The sequence below is a fragment of the Lycium barbarum genome, chromosome 3 (assembly GCF_019175385.1).
Source record: "Lycium barbarum isolate Lr01 chromosome 3, ASM1917538v2, whole genome shotgun sequence".
Classification (NCBI taxonomy): domain Eukaryota; kingdom Viridiplantae; phylum Streptophyta; class Magnoliopsida; order Solanales; family Solanaceae; genus Lycium; species Lycium barbarum.
Window position 1 is genome coordinate 58,060,160 of NC_083339.1, and position 7,176 is coordinate 58,067,335.

At 39.1% G+C, this 7,176-nt stretch overlaps 1 non-coding gene across 1 annotated transcript; it reads right to left on the bottom strand.

Moving 5' to 3' along the window:
* Nucleotides 1-4,095: 4,095 nt before the first annotated feature.
* On the bottom strand, nucleotides 4,096-4,200 carry LOC132634462 (small nucleolar RNA R71). The gene has a single exon (XR_009580183.1). It is a non-coding gene; the product is annotated as a small nucleolar RNA R71 (small nucleolar RNA).
* Nucleotides 4,201-7,176: the final 2,976 nt, after the last annotated feature.

The following is a 7,176-nucleotide window of genomic DNA, read 5'->3' on the forward strand; positions in this document are numbered from 1 at the left end:
TTCTCTGTATTTTTTGTTCCGGTTATGATTTCGTCTACTGTACTTCATGCTTTACAACTCAGTACATATTCTGTACTGACCCCCTTTCTTTGGGGGCTGCATTTTCTTGCCGCGCAGGTATAGACAACAGGTTTGCTGATCCGCCCGCTTAGGACTTTGTTCTGGTATTTTGGAGCGCTCTTTTATCCGGAGCCTATATTTTGGTATAGTATTCTGCTATTGTATATATGTACGCTATTCAGGGGTACGACGGGGCCCTGTCCCGTCTTATGTTTCTGTTATTACGGTTCGTAGAGGTCTGTAGACACATATGTGGGTTGTGTATATGTTCTGGGAAATACGTATTCTGTGATGGCCTTATCGGCTTCTGTGCGCTACATCTGCTTATGTACGATAGCTTGTGACTCCGTTTGACTTTATATATTTATGTATCTAATTTATATGTTGGTTTGGGGTTACTGGATACGTAAGGTGTCGTGCTCGGACACGAGTCGCGGCCTACGGGGTTGGGTCGTGACATAACCTATCTAAATTTAATCTTAGAGAGTCTTCTTTCCAATACAATAGATAGTTCAAAAATCTGATAAGTATGGTGCCATGTATGGCCCGTACAAATAAATACATCCCACAAATTCTTGGAGCACTTTGTGGCGGTTCCAACTTTAAGCTGATCTTTATAATTCGTTTGGCTTCATTTCTGATTCATTCTTCATCCAATACAAACCCAATACCCATAAAAACCTTCTACCTAGGTTCATACATGAAAGTGAAGTGAAACCCAAGAGAATCAAGTGATTAAAGTGCGGGGAAGCTCACTAGTGCTAGTAGAGTTCAAGTACTCTCTTGTATTGAGTTGGAAGCTTTCTTCCGTGTGAAGTAATCTGGATTTGGACCTATTCTTGTGTGATTAAGTTAAGATTTTATCCCTCCTTTATGTTCTTTAGGTTTTATGCTCATTATGCAACTTGTTGGAAGTTGAAATTGTGAAGGGAAAACCCAAAGTTGTGATAAAACTTGTATTAGACCTAGGGGCTATATTGAATCATGTTAATGTGGTGTTCTTAAGTTAATTCCCATATATATGGATGGTTCTTGATGTTTTTGATGGGTTGTTAAGATTATACTCCACGATTGTAAAGAAGAGACGTGTATATCATCCTTTTATATTAGCATATATTGGGTTGGTTGTGTATATCCTTGTATGGTTGATGATTTGAAATTAAAAATGGATTCAAGAGGTTATAGTTGATGTTGTGGTTTAAGAATATGGGAAATAATGTTTTTTTTTGTTTTAGAACCGAATTATCAATTGATATACGCGATATACTAGGGTCATTTAGGTTCATATATGAATTCCTTTTTATAGGATTGACATACTAACTACGATGAGTCCGTTGTGGGAGTGTATTGACGACTTGAGGTATGTAAAGGCTATCCCTTCTTTCTCATTTTGGCATGTTTTACTTTTGACGAGCCATTCAAAACAGTCGTACTTGGGTTACCATGACCCTATTGTAGCTCTTCCTCCTTATTGGGAATCATATTATGATTAGTCAAGTTAGCTAAATAATTAGAACGATATAAAGCATGATTATAGAACGTATAGAGTTATAGTTTCCTTCGGGCTATAATGTTTGCCTTCGAGGCTATGATATGCTGCCTTCAGGGCTATAAAGTTTGCCTATTGGGCTATTGGCCATACAGACTGCCTTCGGGGCAATTCAGATGCGCGCTTGACTTCGGGGCTATGAATATACATACAGACTGCCTTCAGATCTACATTGAGTGCCTTCGAGGCTAATCATGCATGTCTAGAAGCCTTGTATGAGGCTAAGCAGTTCGACATCGTATTATTAGTTATTAGATATTAGAGGCAGGTAAGTACAACCGGATTCTTTATTGACGCTTTAATTATGTTTATTTACTTTATATTTCATTTCGGTATTAGTTTCAATCGCTTTACATACTCGGTACATTATTTTAGAGTGATGTCCTTTTGCCTGGGGACACTGTGTTCATGCTCGCGGGTTTAGACAGTTGCTGGGAGAATGCACCAGTAGGACTTGGTGAGTATCAGTCATTGTGGTAAGCTCCATGTCATTCGGAGTTACCCGGTTCAGAGTTTTGCATATGTACAATATGGGTAGGTGATGTGCCGTGAAATTGGCACATTTGATATATTTTTACGATAAGTTTTACTTGTTTTTAAGCAAGTATGTGTCGATTTGATGTGTGTTGTTGTGTTTTAGGTAAATCGAGAAGTTAAAGGACAAAAACATGAAAAGTTGCATAAGTTGGCACGGTGTGAGGTTTTATGGGCCGTATATCTTTATACGGACCACATTTCTTATCGTGTTTAAGGATAAAGTGAAGCAGTGTGTTGAAGTGAAGGATGCTGAGTTACGAGAAACTTCTACAAACCGTAATCCAGATCGTATTTAGTGGAATTTACTAAGGCAGAAAGTCAAGTTTGAAGATGGAGTTATACGTCCTAGTTTCACGGACCGTATAATGTTTATACGGGTCGTATAATGTTATCGTGATTTTTACTGAACCTTTGAAGACTGCTGACCGTATAAACTTTATACCGTATTTACAGACGGTAATTAATACCGTCAGGGACCTTTTTGGAATTATGTAATTTTATGTTTTTTTGGACCTTATAAATAGTTCATTACAGGGTTTTATTTATTACAAGTTTTCAGTTTTAAACTATTATTCCGTAGCATTAAATACTCATAGTTTTTGAAGCTTTTTAGAGAACAAATAATTGCAATTACTTTGTTTCAATTCCAATCAATCAAAAGTAAGCATTATGATTTCTGTTATCTCTTCTTGTTCTTCTTCCAATATGAGGAGCTAATTTCTTTACTAAGGTTGTGAACCCTAGGATGGGTGCTTTGTGATTGAGGATTGAGATTGATACATGCATAATGGATTGTTAGGGTTTATTTATTCTTCGGTCTTCATTCATAATTGATGGTTGCAAACATTGATTAAAGCCATAAACTTTGCTTAACTGGGGAAAGTGAGTAGGGTTTGGTAGGAATAAATAACAAGAACTCGAGGAGTTAACCCTTGTTTAATAAATTCACTTAGGAATAAGAGAAATTTACTTGGCATGAATTAACCGTTCATATACACTCTTTTATATTTGGGAAACCATAAAGAGAAATAATCTCTAATTGTTGGGAAACATTAGGGATTAAATTAGAGGTTAAGTGCATTCTTATAACTATCCATTAGAAGTATATCATGATCAATCACCCTAGCATACACTTTATCTAAAGGGGGACAGAACCTTGGTTTCTTTTACCTTATATTATTATCCAAAGCAATTAGTTAACAATTAGTCATAAACAACCAATCTTCTACAAACTACACGTAGTATGAAACTAGACTGCAAGAAAGTACTATATGAGTTTAGTAACCTTTTCACACCATATTCCCTATGGTATTCGACCCCAAACTAGTTGAGTTACTATATTTGACATCACCCGCTTTACATCATTTAATAGGTGTAATTTGGGCGTATCAAATTTTGGCGCCCTTGCCAAGGAATACGATTTTGAAATTACTAACAAGTTTATGCTTTACTTAAAGTCTTTTTTTATTCCATCATACCTTGTTTGTTTTTTACTGTGAGCCAGGAGATCATGAACAACAGAGGAGGATGTGGAGTAGGCGGTAACAGGAATATGCAAGTGCAAGACCCACCAGTGGAAGAGATGGAGAATGTTTTTGCAGATATGTTAGAAGAGGTGGAATATGCCTCTGCTATTGTTGCACCAAGAATTTATTCTGCAAACTGTAAGATTGACTCCACTATCTACCAATTTCTCAAACTTGAGGGATACTTTCGAAACTCTACCGATGACGACCCTCACTGGTATTTGAAGAACTTTGTGGGTGTGTATGCCCAACATATGCCGAATGTTGTTGCAAATGATGCTATTCGGCTAAAAGTGTTCAAATAATTTCTAGCCAGTGAAGCAAGAGTATGGTTTTAGAAGCTTCCCCATAATATTATTCATACGTAGGGAGAGCTTGTTGCTATTTTTCTTAAGAAGTGGTTTCTGCCAAGCAAGAAAGCTGAGATTCGTGACAAGATATATGATTTCAAATAGCTTCTGGGGAACAACTATTTGAAGCTTGGGAGAGATTTAAGGAATATTTGTAGAAGTCTTCTAATCATGGTTTTCCGGAACATATTTTGATAGAGAAGTTCTATAGAGGGCTAGATCGTTGACATAAGCAGTCGCAAACCATGCAACTGGTGGGTGTTTCATGGACAAGACTTATGCTGAAATCACTCAGTTTATTGAGAAGCTTACTACTCACAATGAAGCATGGTGTTCGGGTGGTACTGACAGTGTAGCCTATGGAGCTCCAATGATCCATAACAATGTGAAGGAGAACCAAGAAACTCAGCAGACGCTAGCTCAAATAGCAACCAATATTTCTTTGCTGACCAAGAGACTTGATGAAAAGGAAGCAAAGAAGGTTAATGTTGTTGAAGAAGTTCTGGGAATGTCCAAGGAAATGTACCAAGTTCAAAAGGGTCCATATCAAGAGGGGCCTCCTTGCAGTATAAGGTTGCTAACTATCTTAATCACTCGCAAGCGGGCTACCAAAGATAGAATTATCAAGGAGGTTATCAAAATCGGACTCAAATTAATGGAGAACTCAACAGGGATAGGGTAGTTACAACAACAACTATGGGGGCTCGGACCAGGAAAACTACAACAATTACAATAACTTTGGAAATAGGAGTTCCAATGCCGATATTCCGTCGAAAGGTCAATCGACTGAACAAGGGAGTTCAAAGTTGGAGAGCATGATTGAAAAGGTGCTAGCCAACCAAGAAAAAGCAGATAGAACATTAAAGAGGCTGACAAAAACTGTGAGATCTCACACGGCTTCCATTTAGAAGCTCGAGTCGCAGATTTGAGATATTTCTAGAGAACAACAACCTCCACAGAAGAGAGGACTTCCTAGTGACACTATTTCGAATTCGAAGAATGGGAGAGGTAGTATAGACCGTGTATATGCTGTCAATACGCGGAGTGGTAAAATACTTCAAAATGCTGAAAAGAAGCTGACAAATCTCGAGCCAGTTGCTGAAGAAGAAGAGGCATAATCTGATGTGCCAACAGTTGTAGATGAGGTCCAGTCAGATGTTCCTATTGTTAATGTCACGACCCAGCTAGGGGCCGCGATGGGTATGTCACGACCTAACCCCGTAGGCCATGACTAGTGCCCGATCTGGGCACTCAAACGCATTCTAGTATATGGCAGAAGCCGACAAGACTTTATTTCAAATTTAGCAAATTTTTAGAAAATTTCGGCAGAGTTTCCTTTGTTTTACGGACTATCCCAAATACCCTGCACGCAGAAAATACCAACAAAGGCCTCACAGGGCCAACAAAGCAACATCTAAATATATGCGGACCGGCCGCCGCGGCGAAGGGGATCGCCCAAACACAACACATACACATCTCTGTACAGAAAGATCCCAACCCACAAACATGTCCACAGACCTCTAACAGACCGACAGAATCATATGACGGGACAGGGCCCCGCCGTACCCATGAACGAGAAATATACATATATAGAAGTGACAGACTATACCAAAAGATGGCTCTGAATAAAAGAGCGCTCCAAAAATAGCAGAATGAGATCCTAAGCAGACGGATCAGCAAACCTGTCGTCGGTACCTGCGCGGCATGAAAACGCAGCCCCCGAAGAAAGGGGGTCAGTACGAAATATGTACTGAATATGTAAAGCCTGAGTTGCAGAAACAAAATCATAACTGGTGCAGAACATATAGAAAGTAAACGGAAGATCCAAAGTATCAGATACATTTTTCCAAAACATGCAGAGTGTGTACGGAACATATGTCATATCAAATCCGGCCCCTGCCAAGGGACTCGGCAGACAGAACGTGGCCACCCTCCCGACGCTGGTGCCACAACACAGAAGAATCAGAATAGGGGCATAACCCCGTAACATAATATGTCATATCTGATGGCCATAGTAAATCATATCAGAACAAACGTACATGGCACAGCATACTCCACAAACCCATGTACGCATATACCTGCCCCCTCACATCGAGGCACGGCGAACAATGTAGGGGATTACGCTTGACAACCTATCCTGGCCCGGGCTCAGTGTGGGAAACATTGGGGCATCCACGAATAGAGTCGTGAGAAACTAATGCAAGTAAAATATCATAAATGTTTCCATAGACTCGATGAGGCATATCAAAGACAAACCGATCCGATGAAGTCGGAAGGAATCATAGTAAATGAGTTTCGAGTATCAAAACAATTTATCAAACTTAATGGAATATTTAAAACCATATTAGTTAGGTAATTAAAAGGGTAGTCGAAACATTTCTTTCAAAAATCGTTCAAAAAGGGGACTTTAGTACATTAAGGGCAAAACCGGGAATAGCGGGCCCACCTCGGAACAAGCAAGGAGGTGGGCTCAAATGACGCCCTTTAAGCTTATGGGGTCACCTATAAAGGTTCTACGGACATTCTATAGCTTTTCAAGGAGTTTAGAGAAAGTTTGCATAATTTCAGGAAAAGCATATCAAAATGGTTCAATTCTACTGAAGGAAAAACTGAGATTTTCTCTTACGGATTCCGATGGCCAAGAAGGTCTTTTGAGGCCCGAATCCGATCCTAAAATTCTTAGACATGCCAAAAGAAGGATCGGGGTAGCTCTACATACCTTTCAAGCTCCTTACGCCTTTCCAAACTCACTTCCCGTTTCGTCAAAAATCTGCAAATGGTCAAGTTTACCAATTGTAAGTTATAGATGCTACAAATTCAATTCAACTCTTATTTATCTACCGAAATTTCGGCAGCACTTCCCCTATACATATAGCACCCCCGAGAATTCAACTCGGCTCACAATCATCAACAACAACCCAAACAACAACATCAACATCAACAACAAACACTAGAAACACAATATGGCACAACTAGTTCTACTTGCCGACATAATGCCATAACCTTCATTTCAACTTCAATTTCCAATCAATTTCAATGATTTCACATACATTACCAAACTAGACCATCCCAACATAGATTAGAAGCGTTTCATATGGTTTCCTTAAATTATACACACGATATACATAATATACAAACTTTCCGCCAAAATCCT